The 15,225-nt window shown below is 40.7% G+C and overlaps 1 protein-coding gene across 1 annotated transcript in view; it reads right to left on the bottom strand.

The window, feature by feature from the left end:
- The window catches only part of Aco1 (aconitase 1), a 50,740-nt gene extending 36,938 nt beyond the window's left edge, over positions 1-13,802 (bottom strand). Inside the window, exon 1 of the mRNA XM_026387858.2 lies at positions 13,679-13,802. The gene's annotated coding sequence lies outside the window, so the exon portion shown is untranslated. The remainder of the gene's footprint in view (positions 1-13,678) is intronic.
- Positions 13,803-15,225: the final 1,423 nt, after the last annotated feature.

Raw genomic sequence — 15,225 nt, 5'->3', positions numbered from 1 at the left:
AGAACTTAGGGTTCTGAAACGTGCAATCTCTGTGTTAGATTCTAAAGGGTCAAGGGCCCAAAGTCTGCTACGATTCTACGGCTAAACCAGTTGCTAAGCTATACCCATATTTGCCGCCATACACTGGGGACCAGATGTGTCTATTTACTTTCTCTGTAGCTTACAAACAGCCTTGACATTATTAACACTGGAAGACTCACATGATTCCTGATATTCCCACCATCCTACAAAGCCCATATTTCAGATGGATACAAGACCAATTTTGACTCTTACAGAAAGCGGTTTGTGTGAAGAGCTCTACTGTCTGCCTCCTGTTTCCTTTCAAAACTAGCTGTCTACATTCATTAGTCATGAAGAAAATTTGACTTGTAGAGGTTAGGGGAAAGAGGAAGCAATTACCACTTGCTAAATAGGAGCATGTGCCAAATTCTTTAAACTGTCTTCTCTAATCCTGGCAACAGGTTCATAAATGAGAACATATCATTATTCCCATTTTATAACTGTGGAAACTGCAGCTCAAAGGGATGGAAAAACTTGCCCATGGGAATATATCTAGTAAGAGGAAGAGCTAGATTTTGAACCCTGGCTCTTTCTATTGCCCCACTATACCTCGATAGATGCAGCAGCTCCTGCTCTGAAGGTCACTACCAGGCCCCTAGAGCTGAAGATAGCCACAAGAAATCCTCTAGAGATTCAGGTTTGAAAGCTGGTGCTGTCTTTACTTCTCTCCACTGGTCCCCTGGCACCTAGTCAGACCAGGAATTGTCACTTGTCCCTCCCACTTTTTACTGAGCCATAGGTCAATAGGAAACAGTAACAGCTATATTAAGGCAGCAAAAAAAAAAAAAAAAAAAAAAAAAAGGCTTTGCTTGGAAGCTGGGGAAAAGCCCCTCCACAGAAGTTGGCAGGACACAGGAATTCAGAACTGCTCTAAGGTTCCACCTATACTATCACCCTTGTGGCAAATCTGGAGGTCTCTATGGGTTAGTAATCCCCTGAGAAACGCCCTTCATAACCTTAAAATGACCCCCTTAAACTCCCTTACAATGACCTTTTAATGTATTTGAGTTTTCTTAAAAAAAATTTCAGACCTTACAATTGTTTAGAAAATTGGTTTTTTTTCCACTTATTAGTAGACAACAAATATCTTAATATGGCAGTCATGATATTTCACATCTTTTTTTAACTACACCATAAAAATCTTAATAAGATAATAATTTGCTTCAATCCTTTTCATTAAAATACTTAGGTTATTTTCAAGTATTACCATTCAAACAATGCTGCAACTCTTGCATACAAACGTTGGAATGTCCTTAATCCATTAAGTTAAATAAATTCCTAGCTTTTAGTTTCTAGAAGTAGGGCAGCAGGGTTAAAGGATTTACATTTCTTCATCTTGTTACAAAGCACCAAAATACCCAGGAAAGGCTCTCTTAATTTAATGACCCTTTTCTGAAATAGTGAATGCAGGTGCCCAAACCAGGCAACACAATTCATTTTTATCGTCTGCCCAAACAAGTGATTAAAAGGCTAATTAATTTCTTTAATAGCTAGTTAAATTAAATGATTTCCCACCTATGTTAGACATCTGAATTTCTTCATTTATATATCAACTGTCTGTCAAGACTGATCAAACTGAGAGGCACTATCATGGCCTCTAGTGACCAATTGTTCTCATCTCTAAGAGATTTTACTGACATACTAACCTGAATGAGACTCAGTTCTGTAACCTGGAGAGCTTGACACTATCCTTGGCCTCTACCTAGACTCGAGACTTACAATCTACAAGACTTCCCCTTACATGAACAGCAGCCCTAAAATATTTGTACAACTTGACTTTATGCTTGTGTACATGCGAGACTCACTAGTTACAGCAAGATACAAAGGTGATTAGTTAAAATAACAGGCAAAAATCCCCATTTAGGTCAGTGAGTTTTGCTATGTGTGACCCCAGACTAAACTTCCAAGCCGGGTAAGCAATCTAGCAAATGGGTTTTTTTGAGTACAACATATGGATGAATGCTATGCTATCACTCATTAAGAAAATCATGTTGGAAAAGAAAATCACATTGGACCACATCAGCCAACAGCGAACAGTTCAACATTAGCATCAGCATTCAAAAGACGTGTCATGCTATGATGTTTATCTGTCACAGCTGGATTTTTAGAGTTGTTTGAAATAGGTGACTTACATTAGGTAAGTACCAAATATCAGGAAAAAAAAATTAGATCCTCTGGGGGTCTCTATCCAGTCTATGGAGTACATAAATCTATGATTTAACTGCCTCTGCTGTCAGAGGTGAATCCTCTTAGGCTGCCTTATGAAAAAGAGGAAAGGATATTAATGGGCCCTACAACCAAACACATAACAGTAGGAAGGAGCAGAGGTGAGGAGTGACCCTGTGCAGCAGAGCTCCTATAAGTAGTAGGGGGAGGACAGAGGGGTTTTTGTTTTGAGGATAAATGTTAGTTTCCAAGGGACTTGTGTAGTTTAAAAACCCTTAAGGTAATCAGTTGGGGATCATCTGTTTTCTATGGTGTATATAGAACACATATCCTCTGCATTGTTTATTTAGGATATCTAAAGATATGCAAGAGGAGGTTTTCAAAATGCATGTAAACAACAGTAAGATCTCTTTTATATTTCATGTGATGTGCCCACCTCCTTTCGCTCTTCCTCTGTTTTCCTAAATGTACTCATCCTGTATTTTCACAACTTCCAACTCTTAAGTAACGTTACTGTATTTTTTAGGGTTTACTTCAGTTCACGAGAAAGATTAGCTATGTTCTTTTTTTCTCTTTAAAAGAAATTAATTGGTCCTGCTCCCAAACTGAATATTGTGTATCTGAACTTTGTGCTACTTATAAACAATTTTTTTTTTTTTTTGTCAAATGAAAGATTCCAAGGATGTCTATATAAGCGAAAGCAATACTGAGGTCTGAGGTCAGCACTTCCCAAGCCAGCAACATCACCATGGCTTGTCAACTTGATTCTTTCCCAAGCAGAGAGCTAGAAACGTTTATTCTTTCCTTTAATTGATGGGGATGCACGAGAGAAATTGTATCCACTAAATATCTCCGAACTATACCAGACAACAGGTCACCTCTCTGATCCTTTCAGCTATTCAATGAAAGTTATTTCAATAAAACAAAAACCTCCTAATTTGTAACTAACACAAGCTATCTCTATACTTGTAACTAAAAGAACTTCCAAGGAGAAGAAGCTGGAAGGATCATTTGAAAGAGAATACAAAAAAACACTGGTGCAGAAGAAGCATCCTACAGAAATGAATGGTTCTATCACAAAATAATCAAATCCAGAAGCATATTTCTTTCTTGAGCACTAATTATATGCAAGGCACACAATGTGCTACAGAGATGAACACACTGCCTTCTATGTTAGAGAGCTCAGCCATCACACAGTAATTTGTCTTTTCTTGCTAACTTTGTAGATTATCAGCCTATTTTTTCTGTTTTCTGTCCCATCTGGATAACTGACCAGAATATTCCACATATATTTCTAGATTTTTTTAAAAAGCTATAATGGTGATTAAATAATTTTCATTTTTAGTCAGCTGTAACTTTTCAGTGCTTCAGTTTCCCAATGTCTAAAATCAAGTTGGTCAGTGATCTAAAATAAAGTTGGCTAATGATCTAAAAAAATCCTTTCTAAGGAAAAAAGTTCATGATTCACTCATTTAATCTATGTTTATATTAATTGTTCAATATGTGCAGGGTCTGTTTTAGGTCCTGGGGATATATGAGTGAGCAAAGAGACAATTTCTCTTCTCTTATCATACTTCCATTTTTGTGGAAGGAAACAGACTAAACAAACAAATAAATAAATACACAAACAATGTCAGAAGGTGACCCATTCTGTGGGTAAGGCAGGGTGAAGGCCGTAGGGAGTGTGAAGTCCGGGGTCAGTTTCACCTGAGCAGAGCCCTGAAGGAAGTGAGGGGATAAACTATGTGCAGTTTGGGTGAAGATAAGATCTCATGCAAAGGCCTTGAGGCAGGGGCATGCTGGGGCAGGGGGTCCAAGGAAAGGCATAGAGGCCAGAGTGAGTGCAAAAGACAGAAAAACTGGGGAGACAGCAGAGGCCAGACTTCACAGGGCTTTGTCGTCCACTATAAGGAATCTGATAAAGATAAACTACACACTCCAGGCTCCACACCTAATTTAACAGTAGATTCCCAACATCAAAATTTGTTAATGTTTGATAAGAAATGAACTCATAGTAACCATAAGAAGTGACTATTTCCTGAAATCTGACCTAACCTTTTGCTTCTCTGAACTTCATTATTAAGTAACACTGGAAATTCTCAGGATGTGCCACAGAAATGATCGTGAGTCACTGACAGATACGCCTAGCCACCACCAAAAATAATGGTTGGGAATCAGGGGACTAGGGCCCTGCCACAGCAATGCCTGATTGAGCTCCTCTGTCTCTTAAATATCCCCAAATCTGAGCTCACTTTCCAAGTGGAAGCAATGTCATACATAGCTCCCAAAGAGAAAGATCTAATCCAACATATCCTCTAAGCTCACTTCAAATTAGTTGTAACAACTCAAGAGACTTCCTTTTTACTTTTTTAGTTTCACTGTGGGCTAATAAAAGCAGAATATCACAAAAATCTTGGTGAACTTTTGCCTTTTATACATTCCAGAGACAGGCTGAGAAAACCAGGCCATGTAGTCATGAAACATTTGTCCTGAAAACAGAGGAAGAAGTGGGGGCAGCACTCTTCAGATGGGTCCAGACCCAGCCTGATCTCATTTTCTCCTTGGAGAGGTCACCCTCAGCTCCTTCCTAGAAGGCAAGTCTTTACCTTGCACCTCCCATATCACCAGTGGAGCTTAGTAAATGACACCTGCAAAGAACACAACGATGTTCTACTGTATCTATCTTTTGGAGGAAAGGAAGGCAGATTTTAAAAGCACTCCAGAGAAGGCCTAGATGAGACTCATTCTTTAAGAACACTGCATGATTTCCTTAATTTCCTGAATTCATTTTCTAAACTGTGATAATCTTTTAACTTAAAATTCAGGAATGAGAAAGAAAGGGATTCAAAAGTCTACATGTCCAGCTGCCAAATGTCTCCCAGAGCTACCTTCATCTCTGTGAACTCATCAAGTTTCTGAGGTCTTTATGGTCTCATCACAGTCTCGTACATGTTTGGATTAAGGCATGATGACTCATGCTAATGAAGTTCCCAGAAGCTTAATATATAAATCCTAATCTTACTGATTTTCTGTTAAGAAGGACAGCAACCAGGAGGACCTCATGCTCCTGGGCTGTTTGTTTTTGACAAGCATTGTTTATCCACAGCAGGATAACAACATAGTTAGGCACTGAAAATCTAAGTTATCTGATACCTGGGCTTCTCTGGACTCTAAGAAAAGGAACTGATGGGAATTCATTAATGCATTTGGTATCTGTGGACCACTAAGATGAAGGGACCAAAGTGCCCTCCTCCTTCACTCATAGCCTGAGAAGGGAAGCTGGTGAGATAATCACAGCATTGGACAGTCCATGCTGCAGCAGTGGTGGACCAAGGGCAGTAAGGAAGCAGCCAGAATGAGCACCTAGTCCAGAGAGGGAGGGAGTCAGAAAGGTCTCTAGGCTCAGGAAACACCACACATCTTCCAGAATAACAATGAAGTGGGAGTCTGATGAAAGAATAGTCTGGCAGAGAAAATGATATGTGTCAAGCACCATTGAGTGATACTGTGAGAATCATGAAGTTGTTCCATGTGGATGAAGTACAGGGTGCACACAGGGGAGGGCTAAGAGAACAGGGGCGGGCAGGGTCCAGATCATCAGATGTTCACTGAGAGATCTGGATTTACAATGAAGATAAAGAGGCCCCAAACAAGGATTCCAGGTTATAATCGGTAAGACCTGATTTGATTTTTCAGGTCACTCTGGCAGTGGTATGGACTGACTTACTATGAGGCGGCTAGACTAGTGTCAGAAAAGCAGGTTACAGTACTATTGCAGTCATCCAATCAGAAAGGGCCTGGGGAAGAAGCAGCAATGAGGAGAGGCAGAAGGCAAAGATCCCAGGGACAGTTATGACAGCAGAATGGACTGAGGGCAGGTGAGGCAGAAAGAGGTCTAGGATTGCTCCTGTTTCATTTGAGCAAACTGTCAGAGCCAGTGACCCAAATGGGAACCAGGATGTTGGTTTTAGACAGAGAATTTGAGGCAAAGAGGCCAGCAGACAGCTGGAGCTCAAGAGGTAGGATAAAACAGAGGTAGGGAAGAATGGCAGCAACATGCTGCATTATGCAGAAGGTGCTATGTGGTTCCAGAAGCACAGTAGCCTGGAGACAAACTGAGAGCCTCTGGGGTGCAAGCTCCCTCACCCACCAGGTCTAACACAGCAACTCTATGACAAAGGCATCACACCCTGTCTTATGGGGGTGAAGATGGCATCAGAGGGATTAGGTTACTTGTCAAGATCTTGTGCCTGTTAAATGATCAGGTGTCCTGATGCCAGAGCCTCCCAACCAGCAGCACAAATTATCTTTTTAAGGTCAATGCACATAGGAAGATCTAAATTAAGTGAATTAAACAATTAAAACTTACTTTAAAATAATCTTCAAACTCTAAAGTACCTAGTAAGGACTAAATAGTCAACATCAAGCTCCCTAAAATGTCCTTAATTTTGGCAAAATTTGTACGATAAATAATTTTGAAAGGATGGATTTATATAAATAATAAAGGCATCATGGGCTCTTAGACAGTGACTGATTCCTTACCTAAGTAAATAAGGGTCTAGTGAAACATGATATCCTTCTACCCAGCCTAGACTTGGTCCCACCTTATCACACAGTTGCACCTTTCATACATCTGCCCTAGCATAGTTCTCAATGCATAACAAATTCTTGGCAATTCACCATTCCCCTTCTCAATAAAAATTCAAAACTGGTGAATCATGTAGGAGGACACTTTATCTTACAGTGATGCACCTTCTTCATGAGCCATGCCACAACTTGTACCTTCTTTGTAATTCTACAATAACATTCACAGAAAGGATTATGAAAATAATGAATAATTAAGTGGTCCATATCTGTCTGTTGGAGCAATGGCCCAAGGCAAGTCACATTATCCAAAGATGGGCTGGCCTGGAGTTCTCCTTAGGACAAGAGAGAATGGATAGAACCACATCCACACTCAGGTACAGAGAGGCTAATTCATTGAAAGTGGATTAACTCTTGACAACAAAGACAAAAAGCAGAACCTCAGGAATCTGAGAAAGAAATGGCTACAGAGAGTGTGATATCATTTTAGTAGTTCTAAGGAATTAAGGGACACAAGAATCTGTTCTGAGTCTCAAAGTCACACTGTTTAGCAAGATGGTTTCATGTCTTTGCATAATTGCAACATCTAATTCTTAAATCTTGTTTCGAATCTGCACTTAATATCAGACTCTGTCACTTAACTGCTGTGGACAAAATTCCCTCTTGCCTGTTAAACCTCAGTTTACTTCTTTGTAGTTCTAAGATAACAATGCCCATCTTCACTTGCTCTGCACAGATGACAAGGGCTGCTGGGATAATTAAATGAGGCAAATACACGAAGCATGGTGTACACCAGGAACTCCATCTCTGTGAGCTATCGTAATTTATGAGATTGCTATTGACTTACTTCATGGGACTCAGTGAGCTCTAAATGTAGCCTATTTCTTTGCTGAAGATTTAAAATCACTTAAAACAATAAATATTTAAAATATAGTCAAGAATCACTCGTATCCAATAAAAATGATCCAATACTATTTAGCACCTCTCCCGAGGTATTATTCCTAAGGGGCAAAGCATATAAAGATCAGAAAACACCTAAAGGCTCCAGATATATATATATATATATTTGGGAAAACATTTTTTTTAAAAAAGAAGCCTTTTTTTTAAATGCTGGTTCAAATTAAAGATGTTTTTCATCATTATTTAAAATGTTTAAAAATCCATGAAAGTAGGAGAAAATGTTCTTGGTCCTAGGTAATGCCTGAGAATTTTTCTTTTAATGTGATGAATTTATTTTATTTTCAAAATTTTACTCCATTGACCTTGAACAATTCAAATTAATTTAGCATGTATTTCTTGAGTATCTTCTTTGAATTAAGCATTGCTAAATACCACAGGAGAAAGGAAGATAAGGAAAACACTCCTTTTATACAAAGATTACAATTTAACAAGAAGACTAAGATAAGCATACAATTAATTACAATAAGATAAGGGTCAGAAGAAAGGTCAAAGGAAAGAGAACTACAACTGAGATTCATGAAAGACTTTACAGAGAACTGGGAAAAAGAAAAGATGGGTTTAGATTCACAGGCAGAGGGAAAAGCAAATGCAAAAGTAGATTCATTAAAGATGTTTTTCATCATTTTTAAACATGTTTAAAAATCCATGCAAGGGGGTGAAAATGCAGCAAGTACTCAAGGACCATTCAGAATTTCAATTTGGCTGACATTAGAAAGACTTCTACGGTGCTGGTACATTTACACTACCAAAGAGATGCAGCAAAGAATAGTTTTTTTTGTTAAATAGTTGAAAATGAAGATGCCAACTCCTGGCAGGAGGAAAAGAAGTGAGGTCAAGGAAAGGTACAGGTGAAAACAAGATGGGCCAATTATTAATGGTCATCCTTGTAAGGCTGAGGGCTTATGCTCTCTTCTCCACCTACTTGTATATTTGAAATCCCCCATTAAAAATTTGTTTAAATGCCAGGCGCAGTGACTCACACTTGCAATCCCAGTGACCTGAGCAGGCTGAGACAGGAGGATGGCAAGTTCAAGGCCAACCTCAGCAACTGAATGAGACGTGATTCTGCAATCTGTAATTGGGGTATAAATGGGAGTTCATAACCCACTTGAATCTAATGTATGAAATATGATATGTCAAGAGCTTTGTAATGTTTTGAACAACCAATAATAAAAAAAAAAAAGAAAAAGGGCTGTGAATGTAGCTCAGCGGTAAAGCTCCACACAGTTCAAACCCCAGCACCCTTAACCCCAAAAAAGTTAAAAAAAAAAATGAAGACCAGTCAATCTAGGGAGCTGGTCAGCTGATGGCTTCTGAAGTGATGGTGCTAAAGAGCTTTCTAACCTCCTGGTCAACTGTAGGGGAAGGATTGGAATAGACTCCACAGAGAAGTCCACACAGCACAATGTGATTACAGTTACAAGTGTGCCTGTTCTGGGTTCCCAATGCCTTACTCTCTTCACCTGTTCTTCCACTTCCTTTTGGGAGAAAGCAGCAGAATTCTACTACCAGGCACGTTGGTGTCAGTCTAAGAAAAGTGGAGACAATGTGACCTCAATGTATCTTGTGTAAAAATATCCACAGGGGTTGATTTTAGACATATAAAATCTAGTATTTGTTCATGTTGGAAAACTTGTAAGAAAATCTAAAAGTCAACTGTATCCCACCACCAAGAGAAAACCACTCAACATTTTGGCAAATCCAATGCCTATGTCCAGACAGATGCCCGCTCATATATTTATGTACATGCTTTCTCTCCTCAGAAACAGAGGATTGCTGGGAAATAGTCCCATGTAATCTGCTTATTAGTTTAAAAACTGTATAATAGCAATTTTATAACACCAGTATAAGGGTTATAACGGCCCATTAAAAGACGCTTTGATCTAGTGCTTCCAACTTTGCACAGGAGTTTAAGCCAAACATTAATATTGTTTTGACTTGAGACAGCTCAGTCTCAATGCTATTTGAGTCGATATATACTACTATTATATACTCTAGTTAGGAAATGTGATGTGACAATGGAAGTAGTTTGTCGTACTGGGGGAGAAGGGTGGTGGCAGTATTCTTACCAGAGAAATAATACCATCTTCCTTTTAAAAATATAGGTGTTGAGATTTTAGTTTTTTGTTTTGTCTTTAAGTTGTAAAAACTATGTATGAATTTTGTTCCAGACATCCAGTATTACAAAAAATAACACTTAAAATTTTCCTGCCTTCCTTCCATTCCATTCCACTTCTCAGAACTGGCTGTTGTTAGCAGTTGTACATCTGTTTATCAAACAATTATGAGGCTACTTTAAAATACATAAAATGTATAATCACATGTATATTCAATTTATGTACATATAAAGATATACAACTGTGCATGTATATACATGTAAACACAGTATACACACACCACACACAATGTACAAGATACACAAATATCAGGAAGATTTTTCTTTCTTTTTGAATATTTCCTTTTTCCCTGCCCCTGAAATAAAGACAGCTGTTACGAGATGCTACTGTTTTTTGCGTGACACACTAGATCAGACTATAGGTCCACCCACTCGAGCATAATATATGGGAGATGGCTCCAGAAAAGGAGTTAGGAGTAAAGATTTCCTCACTATCCATGGCTGTGTCCTCAAAACTTGAAAATACCTGGGCTTTCTTTAAACAATCTACTATGGATTCTTCTATGATTGACTCCAAATACTTTCCAGTTCTGACTGCCAGCTGAATCCATCTTGGAGACTCAGGTCCCTGGTATTCATGCATAAAGTCCTGAAAAATTCTTGTTCTATGAAAATACCTCCTTGAAACATGACTCCTGTTCTCATATTCTAGGAAAAAAATCTACAAACTACAGCCTAATGCCTATTTTCCCAAACAAAGTTTTACTGGAACACAGTCATGCTCCTTTGTTTCCATACTGTCTATGGCTGCTTTCATAGAACAGCAGTAGAGCTGAGTAATTGCAATAGAGACTGTATATCCCACAAAGCCTAAAAGTTTTACTATCTGCCCCTTTGCACAAAAAGTTTGCTGATCCATATTCCAAGATAAGTTCAAAACACACTGTGTTTTCTCTATCAAAGATTGCTAAGGACTTGAATCACCCACCCCATAACCAGTGTGTTGGTCCAGGCTAAAGAGTCTGTTTTCTATTAAAAACAAATCAAAAGCAACTTGGCTTTGACAGTAGTAGTGGTGTGCAGGTAAACTTTGAACAATCTGCTCTCCAGGGGAAAAGAGCCCAGATTTGCAGCACTGGCCTATTTCCATGATGTAAGTGTTACTATTGTGGCTTATTTTAAGCTAAAAAAACTAAAAACAAAACAAAACAAAACAAACAAACAAAAAACCCCCTAAACATTAGAAGCAACCAAAGCCAACCTGTGAGTCTCACTGAATTTTTCAGGAGGCCAGCAAGATACATCATAAAATGAAGAATATGCACAAATAACTAGCTGCAGTAAACCACTGGTTATCTGGGACACCTGCTATCAATGGTCCAATTCCTTACTTTAAAGTCAAAGGCACTAAGGCCCAGAGAAGTATCTTCCACAAATCTGGCTCAGTGAGTAGCATTAAGTTGGAAGTAATTTCTCTATAATATAGAGTCTGGCTACCTCAAAGGGAGTTACCTCTTCAATAAAAGGGGAAAAGGCAAAGAAGTTGTTGCCAGGCACAAGTTCATAAACGTTGGTTTTTATCATCACCTTCACAGTGTGGGACTCTGGTTGCTTTAGGTCATGTTTTTGAAGCACACTTCTGATAGGAATATTGCTCTTCACATAGGGCCATGTTTTATTAATAGTCTGACAAATGATAATCCCAATTAACCAGCAGCTTCCTAAGCTATTAGAAAGATAGAGACTGCATCTTTTGCACTCATTACTTTTCTAGCTGGCACAGAACTGGAAATGTGGTAAATAGGTGGTCAACAAGTATCTACTGAAAGGATGAAGGACAGATACTCCACAATCAAAGTGGAGTCTTATTCAAAGAACCCAACATGTGCTCCAAGTTTAGATCACATTCTTTTCTCCCACCTGAGGACTGTGCATTTCTAAAGTACTGGCTGCAGTGTCCAAACTGCAGTGTCCATTGAAGCAGTACAAGCTCTTTGGGTAAAAGATACCTGAGTTAGAGAATTTTTTCCTTTGATTATACACTATATAGTCATATATGTATATAGTATATATGTATATAGTATATCTGTATACTATATATAGTATATATTTTCTATTTTAAATATGTGTTGTCAGAGGATGAAATCAAGGAAAGAATTCAGTGAAGGATCCCACCTACCACACACCAAAATGCTGGACAATTGCTTTCCAGTAGAGGCCAAGGAAGGACCATACACAGTGACTCACCTTTAAAAGTGAAAAGTGAAAGAACACCAAGATTGGTAAGCATATTCCAACAAACTCAAGGTTAATAACTACCCAAGTGCAAATAGAAATGAACACAAGGAAAGGAGGCAAGAGCATGTCTCTATTACTTTGGAAATAACTTCTCAACTACTTGGTAATTCTCACTGTAACCTCTACACACTTGGCATGGTCACCTCATTGGCACTTCTCTGAACTCACTGATCCTGTTTGCCACAACACAGCTGTAATCCTGATGCACACACAGGTCAGGTCTGCAGGCATAGAAGCAACCAAAGGCACCTGTGAATCTTGCTGAGTTTTTCAGGAGGCCTCCAAGATACATCATAAAATGAGAGGACCTAGTACTTGGTTTCAAAGAGAAGTCAAGCTTGATCCCACAAATCAGAGGTTAACCCTATCCATGGCATGTGGTGGGTTGTGCTCAAATTTAAGAAGAACCCCCAGACAAGAAGCAGGCCCAATGAATTAAGTCTTTAAAGCATTTCCTCCACCCTGGTTCTAAAAATGTTGCAAGGTCTGCAAGTTCAAAACCACTTTCATAATAACACTAAGATGTTATTTGCTTTTATCATTTTCACATTCTCAGGAGTCCACTGTGGAGGTCTCCAGAAGTTACATGACATGTGATAGTGCAAGAGACTGAAGAAAGCAGATACAAGAATCCAGTTTTCTTTTATTGAGCCAGACATTAAAAGAGATTTGCAGAAACGTAAAACAATGCCATTATTCTTGATAAGTTTCTGTTCTGGAAAATACAGGGTTTTTTTTTCATAAAAAAATGTTAAGATATAACTGGTCTATTATTTTAAAATGTTATTAAATACTGTAAAAGGTTCTCGGTTTTAATTATATATGGCAAATATCAACCTATAAAACCCACATAAACAAAGGTTCCTTATGATACTAATTTTTAAGAGGGTAAAGGATATCGAGTCCAAAAAAAGTTTGGAAACTTCTGTCCTAGAGATTGTCCCCTGCAAGAAGAGTTGTGTGTTCTGCACGTAGGAAGACGTGCCATTCCGGTATGCTGATCAAGTAGGGAAGGCAGCCGGTCTCCTTAGAATTTGGGGTCCATTAGGGTGGGCTTTGTGTCCCACCCCTTCCAGAGGTCTTCCTCCCTCACCCCATTTCCTCTTGATGGGGATTCCCAGACCTGCCACACAAGCTCAGGGACAATGACCCGCCGTCCAGGCTCGGGACGGACTCCCGGGTGAGGCCCAAACACCCTGGGGTCAGGACTCCGCGCGGCCCGCACAGCCTCGCCGAGGGCTCCCGGGCAGCACGCGCTGCCAAAGCTAAGGACCGCAAGGAGAGGCACTCCAGTCTCCGTCGCGACAGAAACTGAGGGATGGCGGAGAGACCAGGTCCCCAGGAACACGTCCCCTCGGCCTCCCCCGAGCTCTGCCCGACTCCCCCGGGCCGCTCTGCCTCGCGCGCCGGGAAAAGGCCCTCACCAACTCCCGGGAGGACCCTGTGGCCAGCGTCCCCGCCGGGGGACGTCAATCGGGACGAATTGGTACTCACCAGGGACAGCACGGCGGGGCTCCGGCGACTAGCGAGCCGGGACAGAGCAGCGGGCGCACTCGCAAGCGGTCCCTGCCACCGCCTCCGCGATCCTCCCCCGCCGCCCCCGGCCGCTGGCCGCCGGGAGGAGCAGGGGCGGGGCGGACGCCGGCCGGAACCAGCCCGGCCGCGGACGGGGCGGGGCTTCCACAGGGCCCCGCCCCGCCCCCCAGCGGCCCGGGAACTTCGCCCCGGGCGGGACTCTGGTTGCTAGAGATTGGCCGCCGAAAGTGGGGAGACGCGTCTTTCCACAGGGCTCGCTCGTGCCGGCCCTGGTCCCGGGGCTAGGGTGACGGTCGCTCTCGTTGGGGCCTAGGGTGTGACCGCTCAGCTCGCGCTAGGGCCGAAAAGAAATGCAGTTTTTTTTTTTTGTGTACTGGAGATTGAACTCAGGGGTGCTTAATCACTGAGCCACATCTTCTGCCCTTTTTATGTTTTTATTTTTAAAATAGAGTCTCGCTAGGTTGCTTAGGGCCTCGCTAAATTGCTGAGGCTGCTTTGAGTTTGCGTTCCTCCTGCCTCAGCCTCCGGAGCCGCTGGGATTACAGGTTTTGGGCGTCACGCCTGGCAAAGAAATGCAGCTTAAAAAAATGATAATAAAATATTTTGCCTTAACTGTAGAGGCTTCACTATCTGGCTGCTCCTGCATCGGATTATCTTGCTCTTCTTATCTCTTTGCCCTTCCCCCATCTCATCCTTCACCTCCCATCCCTACCCCCGCCTTGATTCTTTGCTCAAAGTATGCCAAGTGGGACTCTGGTTTAGGAATGCAACATTTCTAGTATGAATATATTCTTTTCAACTTGTGACCACACTTCACTCCGTAATTCATGGTGTTCTCAGATCTGTAGGAAATGGCTTGGGCCTTCTCCAGACATGCTTTAGGTACTGGTTGGAGTTGTGCCCTGTAGGTAACTGTGAGTCAGAAAAGCGATTAAATCTTTGTAGGTGAAAGGTGGTGATGTTTTCTTGCCCAAATTATTTGGGAAAATCATTGTAGTTTTCTATCTGAATGAACAGCTAATAGTTAATACTATTAATAATGCCAACCACTATCAGCAATCATTTACTGCCTCCACTTGGCCCAAAGCCCTGTGGCTGGATCTTCACTAATGTCTATTCAACTCATTTCATGCTTCCAACCAGCTAGGAAGTGAAGACTTCAGAGCTGTGAAATGTGGCACAGCTGGATTCAGTCCTCTGACTTCCACAGCAGCATCTCCCCAAACAAGCTACATTGTAGGGCACACCTACCTGGTGATATTCAATTTTGAAAGGATGGGGGTGGTGTTACTGTATTTCCAATAGGAGAAGACAGTTTCTTTCACCCATTTCCCAAATCCCATCCTTTCATATTCATTGAACAAATTTTCCTTAAATGTTCACCATATGCTAGAGGTTTACCATAAAACCTGAAAAATAATAATGCTAGTATTATTATTGTATATCTTTTTCATACCAGAGAAAGTTTGAAATGAATACTTTCTGTTCCTCTAAAACCAGAAAGC

Source organism: Urocitellus parryii, chromosome 4 (genome assembly GCF_045843805.1).
Source record: "Urocitellus parryii isolate mUroPar1 chromosome 4, mUroPar1.hap1, whole genome shotgun sequence".
In the NCBI taxonomy this organism is placed as follows: Eukaryota; Metazoa; Chordata; class Mammalia; order Rodentia; family Sciuridae; genus Urocitellus; species Urocitellus parryii.
The sequence above is the reverse complement of the archived record's forward strand: the minus strand, read 5'-3'. Positions and strand labels throughout refer to the sequence as shown.